General features: G+C 36.4%; 1 protein-coding gene across 13 annotated transcripts in view; it reads left to right on the top strand.

Annotated features, from left to right (window-relative positions):
- LOC114676844 (uncharacterized) overlaps positions 1–12,412 on the top strand; it is a 451,137-nt gene that overhangs the window by 357,801 nt on the left and 80,924 nt on the right. The window lies entirely within an intron of this gene.

Below are 12,412 nucleotides of genomic sequence, written 5' to 3'. Positions count from 1 at the left end.
CTGATATGAAGGTATCAAGATAGTAAAGCAAAATTTCAAAAAACTTCTTTTTTGATGAAGCTAACAGCAACTTTTCATCAAGTTGAACTAGATAATTTGGGACATCTTTACTACTCTCAAGGCATTATAAAGTTCATAAAAAAGACAACTTCTATGCTGACATTGTTATTTTAAATAGATATGTATGATGCATGACAGTCTACATGGTTTCTTGAATTTAACTAATGAAAAATATTCATTTGTCAAGCAATAATTAGCAACTGCAATATTATTTTGATGTCATTTAAATAAAAGAAGTGTAGTAGTAGTAGTAATTGTAATATTCTTAGTAGGAATATGTAATTGTAGGTTTGTATTTGCATGTAAACCTCAATGTACAAAAAATGAAATTCTTACCATTCTTATGCTCAGGTAATTAATGCTATAGATGGATAAATATATAGCATTTTCAAGTCAGAAAAAAACAAAATGTTAAATAGAATGAACACTAAGTTCAAGCAGTCTCATCTCCATATAAAGTCAGGCAACTGAGTAGAATTCAAAAGTAAAGAAACATTGGTATTGTTAATTATATTTTATTGTGTTCTAATTAAAAGACCAATTATACATAAATCTGGAATTAGATCAGGTTCCTGTCCATGAATTTTCAATACAATTTAATCCAGTGAATCTAAATGTGTAAAAGAGAAACGACAAAATCGCTTATGAAAAAACACAAAGTTTCCAGTAGCAAAAAACATGTATTGTCAATATTGTTGTCTGTTGTAGAAGCTCTCTTATTTGATATATATAATTGGGATCAATAGTCAATCAGTTAATACACTCAGATTTTAAAATAAATTGATCTTAAAAACAAATACATACACACCACCTACATTTTATTTAAATTTTAAACACTTGATTATATATTTATTTGCCAATAATTTTATGTAAACCAAGAACATTTTTATTTTTTGGTTTAGGTTGTTGGTTACAGATTATAGTCATCCTTCCTTTCAATAAATCCTATAATGCATCATATATGATTTCTAATTTTTGGTTGTGTTATGAACACCTTTAAGTTCAAATCCAATACAAAGAAATTTAAGAGCAGAATTCTACTTTCTCCTGTTTTTTTTTTTTTTTCTAAGCTTCTGAAATTGTCTTTCCCTCATGTTATTTTATAGTATGATGAGTTTTTTTTAAGTGACTAAATTTTATTAAATCTTCCCTAAATATTCAACTTAGAGGTAGAGCATTTCTCAATTTTTTCACAATTCTCTTTCAATTTATGTGATATTTAATTAAATTATGTAATTCAATATATGCAAAACTGACATAAACTGGTTTGGGAGCAAATATAATGGACTCCAGGGAGGCATATAAACCACTTGGTGGGAGCAGACATATTCAACTGGGCGTTCCAGAAATCTTGATGGTGATGGAACGGTTCTCTCTGCACTGTCCAGAACAATAGCCACTGGCCACGTGAAGCTATTGAGCACTTAAAGTATGTCTAGTGTGACTGAAAAAATGAATTTTAAATTTTAGTTAATTTTAGTTGACTCAAATTTAAATAGCTACATGTGGTTTGTAGCTAAAGTAGCAGGCTGTGCAGTTCTAGAGAGTAACTCACTTGCATTTAGCATTTAGCAGCTGGGATATCTGTTAAGAACATCAGATAATCTGCAAAGTGGCTAATGGTTAGGAAAACTACTGTAGTTGAATTAAGATGCACTTAGGAAATGCAGATTGATTTGGAATGCATTTGTTTTGCTTTTTTTGTTTTACGTTATCTTTTACATTTGTCTGTTGTTTTTTTTTTTTCAACTGAGTCTAAATTTAGTTTTGAGGAATTTTTAAAACTTTGTTCAAAATAAAGAAGCCAATGAGTAAAAGAGTAAACACTACAGAGATTTACAGCTCTTTATGTAGCATTCAATTCAACCGAAAACTAATCAGAAAGTAATGACATTCCTTCTCATATTGGCAAAAAAAGTTCTTAATTCAGGATAGTAGGTCCATAGGAGCCATGGGATGAATTTGTTGAGTCTTTAGAACCTTTGAAATATTTATATTAATGGTTTAAATGTATGTGAATGTGCTTTTTTTTTTTTTTTTTTTTTTTTGAGATGGAGTGTTGCTCTATTGCCCAGGCTGGAGTGCAATGGTGCAATTTCGGCTCACTGCAACCTCCACCTCCCGGGTTCAAGCGATTCTCCTGCCTCAGCCTTCTGAGTAGCTGGAATTACAGGTGTGTGCCACCATGCCCAGCTCATTTTTGTATTTTTAGTAGAGAAGGGGTTTCACCATGTTGGTTAGGCTTGTCTTGAACTCCTGGCCTTGTGATCCACCCACCTCAGCGTCCCAAAGTGCTGGTATTAACAGGCGTGAGCCACCGCGCCCTGCCCAACGTGCTCATATTTCTAAGAAAAACCCAGGCTCTGTCAGATTTTTCAAGGGAGTACATAATTTCCTCAAAAAGTTAATAATAACTGGATGAGGTTACTGTTTAATACTTTTTGAGGTGCCTGAATTTAATTCAGTGTAAACTGTGATAGAATCAAAAGTCTTCATTTACAGGTATTGTAAATCTATCAATCCACATATATTTTAAATTATAAAATTTATACATGTTATATATGTAAAAATTTTATGTATCGCACAATATATGATTTATATGTAATTAATAATACATTTATAATTTAATTACTTAGATAAACCTGTGGAACAATGTTGACAAAGAAAAAAAGCAGCTTAATTCTTTGGAAGGACTAAATTAAATTGGGTAGATAAAATCACTGCGATTTTAAGTTTGAACATTTAACTCTAAATTACTGGATATATCATAAAAATGTAGATTGAAGCCAGGCATGGGGCATGAGCCTGTAGTCTCAGCTACTCAGGAGACGGAGGCAACAGGATTGTTTGTGTCCAAGAATTTGAGGGTGTTGTGAGGTGTCATCTCCAACCTGGGTGATGGAGGGAGATCCCATCTCTAAAAAAAAAAATAAATAAAACAGATTGAGTCATCTCTCAGTTTTACAATATAAGTACATTGACTTTTTATTAATGAATACCTGGGCTTATTAAAGTGATGCCTTATGAGTGTGGTTTATGAAACATAAAAAAGATAGTCATCACTTTCGTGCTAAATGAGAGAACTTGCCTCACGTGAAAACGTTGGGAAAATTAGAAAATGGTACTTTTATGTGTTTTTAAAATAACATTTTTGTTTTAATGTATCTTTATGTTTCCCTTTTTAATTACAGTTGATCCGTGAACATTACAGGGGTTAGGGATCCTCACACCCCGATGTAGTTGAAAATTTGGGTATAACTTTTGACTCCTCAAAAGCTTAAGTACTGATAGCGTACTGTTAACCAGAAGTCTTACTGATAACATAAACAGTTAATTAACATATATTTTGTATATTCGTCATATACTATTTTCTTACTATAAAGTATACTTGAGTCTGGGTGCAGTGGCTCATGCCTGTAATCTCGGCACTTTGGGAGGCCGAGGCGGGCAGATCTCCTGAGGTTGGGAGTTCAAGACCAGCCTGACCAACATGGAGATACCCTGTCTCTACTAAAAATACAAAATTAACTGGGTGTGGTGGCACATGCCTGTAATCCCAGCTACTTGGGAGGCTGAGGCAGGAGTATTGCCTGAACCCGGGAGGTGGAGGTTGCAGTGAGCCGAGATTGCGCCACTGCACTCCAGCCTGGGCAACAAGAGCTAAACTCTGTCTCAAAATAAATAAATAAATAAATAAATACAAAAGTTTACTTGAGAAGAGAAAATGTTATTAAGAAAATTGTATGAGAAAATATTCCACTGCTCATTCAGTAAAAGTGGATAATCATAAAAGCCTTTATCTTAATTGCCTTCAAGTTGAGTGAGCCAAAGAGGAGGAGGAAGAGGAGGAATTGGTCTTGCCGCCTCAGGGGTGGAAGAGGTGAAAGCAGAGGCATGAGGGGCAGGCACACTCGGTGTAAGTTTTATTGAATAAAATTCACATGGAAGTGAACCTGTACAATTCCAATCTGTGTTGTTCAAGAGTCAACTGTAACGTTTTTAATCTATCAACTACCAATTCCAAAGACATCAAGTAGGATGGCTTCTACTGCAATAGTATTAGTCTTCTTATAAAAGTGAGAAAACCATGGTCAGGGAGGTATACATATAAATTCCTTACAGCCACATAAAAGGTAAATCTCAGGATTGAAGCAGCTGTATCTTACTCCAAAAGATTTGATTTTAACTATTTTGTTATAATGTCTCCTGTGATGGAGAATTAGAAACTTGAAAGCAGTAAGTATCCACAGTAAAAATTTGTAAGTAAGATTTTTCTCTGTTTTATTGAAAATGAATGTGCAGCTTCCCTAGTCCAACTGGCCAGCCCTTCTTGTGCTTTCAGAGACCCTTTCTAGACCAGTGTTACAATTTGGAGATCCACACAATAATAGTTCAAGGACGTGTTTTCTGTTTCTGAGTTTTTAAAATATAGAACAGCATATGGTTACCAAACCTAACCTATCTAAAACAGCAAATGTATTTGCTTCTAACTGGGGATATATTAGGTTAGTGTGGTAATATGTTTATTTGAGGATTAAAAAAAAGTTGTACAATATCACTCAGTCTTTTAACTTCAGATTATTTCAGTTTAAAAATTCTAAGTATTTCAAAACATGGGAGAACAATAAACTGTAGGTCACAGACTACTTGAGATTAACTGACTAATATTTGGAAAGCATCTAAATAACACAGTTTCTTACATAATATAGGGGCCCAGAGAAGACTGTTTTTCCTTCCCCCACTTCTGATGATTAAAAATCACTTGACCCTCACTTACTGTTTTCCTCCCTGCTCTGGGTTTTAAGACCTTTTAGAACAGTGACCCTCAACTGGGCATGAGTGGGAGGGGAGTGTGAGGCGGGAGGTGGGTGTGGTTGAAAAAGTCTTCACTACTATTCAGATTTTACCTCTGCATGGGCACCCATTTCAGTAAGAATCCATTCTGTGATATTATTTCAGAGGCGAAGGAAAAGCTACCCTTCCTTCAAAATAGCTTGGTCTTACATTGCACATTTAACTGAGAGCACAATGACTGACTATCCCTTGTTCTCCAGTAATATAGTGATCAAACTCCACCCTGGAGTCAGGATCCCCGAGTTTATAGTGAGTCTGAGTCAACACCAACGATAAAAGCTGACCTTTTCGTCAGTGCTTTGTGATCTTTATCTGTAATGTGAAAATTGTAACACCAATGTTGCAAGATTTTTGAGAGAATTAAAAGATTATATGCACGTGACCTCTAGCAACCATGATGCCTAGTAGGTAATAGGAGTTGAATAAAAGGTAATTATTATCATTAGGCATATTAACCGATGCAGTGTATTGTTTGCTTTATTAAAGATTCCGCATACTCAGTGCTACAGAATTTATAAAGGCAGAGCCAGTCACAAGAAATGTTGGGAGGTGTTTTTTTGTTGTTGTTTTTTTTTTTTTTTTTTTTTTTTTCTGACTGTCCTCTTATCTTCAAAACGTCATGGCACTGCTGCCTGGATTTGCTGGTTTGAATAGGCCACATTTCAGCGATTCTTTCCATTGTCAGGTCATGGCAAATAATAAGTCTCACCTTTTCCTTCTGAAATGACAGTCCCTCTTCATTCATCTGAAGTTAATTCTTTTCTTTTTTGTATCATGCTTATTTTGCAAACATGAACAATCTTGTCACTACTGTGTATATGCAAATAAAGTGAAATGATAAATTGCTTAAGTGTCTCCGTTTTTCTATCTGTAGAATAGGGGTCGTAATCCCTTCCTGTTGTACTTTTCCAGACAGTTGAGAAAATAAAAACATGTGATGTAGAAAAAAGCGCATCAGTATTCTCGTAAATAGAAAATTAAGCCATTTAGACTATCTGCAGGAAGTTTGATAAGTAGACTTCCAGAGAAGAAGTGGCAAAGAATTCTTTAATTGTTCATTCCCTAAGAAAAAGCTGTCTCTCTCAATCTTTTAATACCTCCCTTTGTCTTTCTTTCCCTCACTGTCTATCCGCCTCTGTTCTGTGTGCCTAGATCCTGTTTATATTTTCTCTCCTCAACTCTTTACATAATGACTATTTTCATGTCTGCATGTAAATTTTTTTTCATATCTAGCCAAGCGCCAAAATAACATTATGTTTGATATAGAAATTAATTTTTTAATTAAATCAATTAATGAGAACAGCTAGAGAAATGTAGATTTTAGTTCACATGAAACTGGAGGGTACTGGCTGCACTGTAATTAATATACTAATAGTTTGTCAGGCTCGGTCATCGTCTTGGTCAGGGGATCACTCCTGTAATTTCTTCCTAATTTTTTTTAAAATAAAGCCAATTATTTCCATATGAGCTAGGTATGCACTTCCATACCTGTTTGATAAGACTGATCACATTAAACATTTCTCACAGGAAAATGGGTCTATGTTTTATGTTTGATTTTAACTTTCACTTTGTACAAACTAAGTTCAGTGTGCCATGCTGGTCCAGTGAAAGCATATGCAATAATTTCATTGTAACCAATTTTCACTTTAGATAGTGACCAGGAGATGTTCGAACTGGGTTATGAGTTTGAGAGGTTTTGAGCGTGGGTCTTCCTTCTTTCCCTAGGCTGGATAGAGTACTATGGCAGGGTGTTGGATGGTTTTCCAAAGCAGGATAACTTCCAGGAAGGAAGCAACACAGATGTCTGAAGTTCACTGGTATAATGCACTTTTATTACTCCTCTGTTCCTGGCCTACAAATCTGCAGAAAGGACATATGAGGTCCTCAATACTCTCCAGGAAATAGCATCTTTTTTTCTTTTTTCTTTTTTTTTTTTTTTTTTTTTTTTTTTGAGATGGAGTCTCACTCTGTCGCCCAGGCTGGAGTGCAGTGGTCTGATCTCGGCTCCCTGCAACCTCCGTCTCCCAGGTTCAAGTGATTCTCCTGCCTCGGCCTCCTGTGTAGCTGGGACTACAGGTGTACACCACCACACCCAGTTACTTTGTTATTTTTAGGAGAGATGGGGTTTCGCCATGTTGGCCAGGCTTGTCTCAAACTCCTGACCTCAGGTGGTCTGCCTGCCTCGGCCTTCCAAAGTGCTGGGATTACAGGCGTGAGGCAACGTGCCTGGCTGAAAATAGCATCTTCATCCACTTTGATCTAAGCTTGACATCTATTCTGTTTATGGTGTTGTCAGAGATTTGTGGAACTGGGATCATGAGTTCGTCCATTTCAACCGTTGATTATTTTACTAATGGCTATGAGAGTGCTATGACGTTCAGAGCAGATCTTTTCACATTTGATGGATAATTTCGGGAGCAGGGAAGATAGACCTTATTTCCTTGCTTAGAGTTTCATTTCCAAACATGGACTTTAGATATAGGACTGCCAGTTTTAGCAAAATAAAAATATGGGACATGCAGCTAAGTCTGAATTTTAGCTAGACAATAAATACTTTTAAAATATTAGTATGTCCAATATGTCTTGTTGTTTTTACTGCTTATCTGAAATTCAATTTTGACTATACATCTTCTATTTTTATTTGGCAACTTTATTTAGATAGCATTTTCCATAATGAAGTGTCTTACGCCTATTTCTCCATATATTTCCACTCACATTAAGTAAAGGAATAGAAACTAACTAGAATAAAATTTACGTATGAAATATCACGGGAAAAAATACAAAATTAATATAATTTATATTAAATTAATAGAAAATCAAATAAAGCCCTTTTTCTAAATGCCAGAATCATATAAAATTTGTATTAGGCTATGTTTACTTTATATGATTAAACAAAATGGTTTAGCAAATGACATTTCATAAACAAAAGCCAGTTTATAACATTAGCATAAACTTTAGAGGATTAAAAATTTGTTACAGTGTCTAAGCCATATTTCTGATTGGTTTCTGTGATATTCTAAGTGGTTTTTGCATTAGTTACCACAGAGTATTTTTTGGTGCAAGTTCTGGAGGGAAAGTATGCTAAGAAATGAACATTCTGATTAAAGGAATTTCACTCTTCAATTCATAGAAAGCATCATTTGTTTTTCACGTGATCTGTTGCTATCAGTTCCTTTCAAATCTTTGTTAGCTTTTTAAACATCTGTTGCTATAAGAAGACAAATCTTATACACATTACTTGTGCTGTGTGTTTGCCCTAGAGTCAAGTGAATGTTTTATATGGCGCCTAGAGATCTGTGATAACAGCTCCCTGGCTGTGTTCCTGCACATCACCATCTAACCCTTTCCCCTATCCTGATGTCTTCCTTCCTGACCATCCTAACCATCCTCAGCTCAGTGGCTCTCCGCATTTCCTGTTTTGCTCAGACCCTCACCGGTGCCCAGCTCTCCAGCCAGGTCTTCTCCCTACGTTCATCAACCACCACCCCCCGTCCGGCCCACTGCACCAATTCCTTCCTAGTTTTGCAGCCTGAGCCCTGAGCAGAGAATAACAAACCTGGAAACTTTCATAGTGTCACCCAAAGTCACACCGCACACACATGTGCTTGGCCACGTATTCACACATAATGAATTCTTTTTTTAATTTAATGAGGGAATTGTTATGTAAGTTTGGCACCATTTCTTTTGTTTTACATGGAGGGATATCAGCACTTAAATATTAAGAGGTTATTTTTGGCCGGGCGCGGTGGCTCACACCTATAATCCCAGCACTTTGGGAGGCCAAGGCAGGCAGATTACCTGAGGTCAGGAGCTGGAGAACAGCGTGGCCAATATGGTGAAACCTCACCTCTACTAAAAAAAAAACAAAAATTAGCCAAGCTTAGTGGCACGCACCTATAATCCCAGCTACTCAGGAGGCTGAGACAGGAGAATCTCTTGAACCCTGGAGATGGGGGTTGCAGTGAGCCGAGATCGCACCATTGCACTCCAGACTGGGCAACAAGAGAGAAACTCTGTCTCAAAAAAAAAAAACAAAAACAAAACAAAAAACAAGGAGGTTGTTTTCAAAGTTGCATAGTCACAAGTCAAGGCAGGAACCCAAGTCCTGCCATCAAATCAAAGTTTTGAGACTTAAGTTCCTCCTCTGTTATAGGATCATATGGTCCCAGAATTAAACTAGAACTTAAAATACCTAGCTGAAGTGCTTATAGTTATCAGAAAATGTTTGTTTCTTCCCTGCAATTTTCACTAAAGTGAAGAAGACATGTGAGAGACAGTTTGTGAGACCTAATTCTGGTTGAGGCTAAGAATTCCATTCGTTTTCCAGTCACTGACAAATTGATTTAACTCTTTTGCTCTTGGACATGATTCTTTGTCACACAAGAATGTTCTGTGATTATATGATTCTATAATCTTTTCAGTTTAAAATTTGACTTAATTATTAGCATATAGCAAGTCAAGAATTTTCTGTTTTTTTTTTTTTTTTTTTGCAAGTCAAGAATTTTCAAATGAATAAATGCATGAGTAAATGGTGGTATCCGTGCTTTATTATAAATAATACAAAATATATTATTTTGCAGTTGTTTAATGACACATTTGAGAGTGACATAGGTGTTTTCTTGTTTCTGTGGATATTTTAAGTAATTGGATTTTTAAAAATTGTCCCACATACTAAGTTACATTTTTTACAGAGTTGCACCACAATACTTCCCTTTGACCCTCATTTGAGCCTCTGGCTTTCTTCAGCCTTCTTAAGCTCTTTCCTCTCTCTCTTTATTCCTCTATTCAAAGCGTAGTATGTATTTTGTAAAGATTTTGTAATCTTGCCTACTAATAAAGTTTAAATTCCCCTGCAGGGGAGTTAAGGAACTTTATAAGCTGCTTCCAGTACGCCAACATAAACTCCTATCAGGCTATCCCTTCATCTCCTGAGTCCACCATTTCCCGGTCCCTACATGTACACCACTACTCTATATTTCACTCACGGTGGGGCTCCATGCACCAACGTAGCACGTGAGCAGTGGTGTGTAGTGGAAGGCAAGAGTCCGTAAGCGCAGGCTTTGGAATGAGACAATCAGAGCTCAGATGTAGCTGTGTCATTTTGTAGCTACACAGCTATCTCTGTCTGTATAAACCTCACTTGTTTTACCTATAACTAAGATAACAATAACACAGCATAGAGCTCCTAAAGGATTAAATGATATAACATAATTTAAATTATGTTATGAAGTGTTTGGTCCAGGGAAGGCAATAAGTGTAAGCTATTGTGATACAATAAAGATGGACATGAAAGTTTTTGCTTATTTTGGTACTTCTGTCAAAAAAGTTTTGAATTACTTTTATTTCTGGCAAAATTGCGTAATATTCTTTAAGATCTGCTAACCTTTATATTCACATTAAAATGTAATTAATAATGATTGTTGCATGTCACTCTCTTATTTCTTAACTGACACTGTATCTTTTCCTATTCCGACTTTTCTCTAGATTTACACTTTAAAAAGGTCATGTGCAATCGAAGTGGAGGGAATTTGTCAGTCATTTACTCCAGTATCCTCATCTAATAATTAACAAAACTGAAGTTCAAACTCATTGATAACTAACATAGTTTTGTGAAATTGTTTGTATAATGTCTGCCTTTGTAGTAGTCTGTGAATTTCCAAAAAGTAGAAAACTATGTCTTTCTGATTGGCTTAGTATCAACAATGATTGATATAGGGTGAACTCTCAGTGATGAATACTTCTGGAATAAGAGAAAGTTGTGGAACTACTTCTGGCCAGACTTCTTAATTGTAGGCTGGCGCTTTTTGTGTTATACTGCGTTTCTTTTCACTCAAACTTCATCTTGTTTTGCAGATTCACTTATTAAAAATCTCTCTTGAAAGTGTTTGTACATCCTGGAGTGGCTCACATAAAACTGATGTTTATAAGATCCAGGAACTCTCCTGGTTGCATAATGTAATTACCTGTTTTTGGAGTTCTAATGATGCATACCCCTAGAGACAGACCAAGGAAAAAGTAAAGCTGAAGCAATAACTTATTTATGTATTTATTTACTTACTTTTTCCTGGCTAAGACGATCTAGACATGTGGATCTTCTATCCTTGGCATCAAATTCGGGGCTCCTTTCTTGTGTCTAACAATTAATTGCTTCAACCTTAATTTCACAGTAGTGCCAATTTTATGTCAACCTTGGCTGTCTACAGACACTGTCATTCTTGTTGCTTATTTCTACTCTATAATAACCGAAAGAGAAGCAAAAAAGTTTATAAGACTTGTGTTTTATGCATGAGGGAACTAAGGCTTCGTCTGAATTCAGATACCTTCTCTGCCATCATACTGTTTTTATGCTGTGCAGTTTTGTTTCCCTTTGCTGGGTTGGGGCTGCATTAGAACTATGGCTGAGCTAAGAATGTGGTGGCTCCCACCTGTAATCCCAGCACTTTGGGAGGCTAAGGCTTATGGATAGCTTGATGTCAGGAGTTCAAGACCAGCATGGGCAACATAGTGAAATCCTGTCTCTACTAAAAATAAAAAACTAGCTAGGTGTGATGGTGCATGCCTATAGTCTCACCTACTTGGGAGGCTGAGGCAGGAGAATTGCTTGAATTGAATTGCCTCTGAGAGGCAGAGGTTGCAATGAGCCAAGATTGTGCCACTGTACTCCAGCCTGGGCAACAGAACAAAACTCTGTCTCAAAAATAAAATAAATACATAAATAAGGAATCTGGGCCTCAGTTTGGTCATCTGGAGAATGGGCCAGATGATCTCTAAGGTTCTTACCATTAGTAAGTCTATTCCAAAAATACAAAAAATTATCTGGGTGTGGTGGCACACACCTGTGGTCCTAGCTACTCTGGAGGCTGAGGTGGGAAGATGGCTTGAGCCCAGGAAGCAGGTGCTGTAGTGAGCCAAGATCACACCACTGCACTGCAGCCTAGCCAACACAGCATGCCTCTGTCTCAAAAATAAATAAATAAATAAATAATATGGCTGAGATATTTTACAGCAGTGAGAGAAATCTAACCATTCTCCCCATAAGTTCTAGCAAAGTTCCTAGAGCAGCCTTGGGCTATAGGACCATTGAATCCTGTGCTGAAGTACTCCCCAGCCCACCCTCATGGAGTCCTGAATTTGAACAGCTGGCTAGTTCAAATTATGGTTTAGGGCTGCAGGGTCTGTGTTTAGTAATTAGCACTTGAACCTAGCAATAACCTTCAATGAGTCTCTCATTTTCCTGCTCTGGGGAGAGAAAAAATCAACAAATACAGACTGAGTGTGCTCGAGTGTCAGACTGTCAGGTTTGGATCACTTGTTGGATGTATGGAATTAAACAAGTTCTTTAATTTCTCTGAACTTCAGATGCTTCATCTGCAAAGGAGCATCAACCTCAAAGTTTCTTGGCGAGGGTAAAAGAAATTATAAATGTAATAGTACAGGGCCTGACTCATAGGAGTGCTCCACAAATATTAGCTCCGAATCATCATTATTATTCATTACT

Source organism: Macaca mulatta, chromosome 3 (genome assembly GCF_049350105.2).
Source record: "Macaca mulatta isolate MMU2019108-1 chromosome 3, T2T-MMU8v2.0, whole genome shotgun sequence".
Taxonomy (NCBI): domain Eukaryota; kingdom Metazoa; phylum Chordata; class Mammalia; order Primates; family Cercopithecidae; genus Macaca; species Macaca mulatta.
This window is presented reverse-complemented; position numbering and strand designations above follow the sequence as displayed.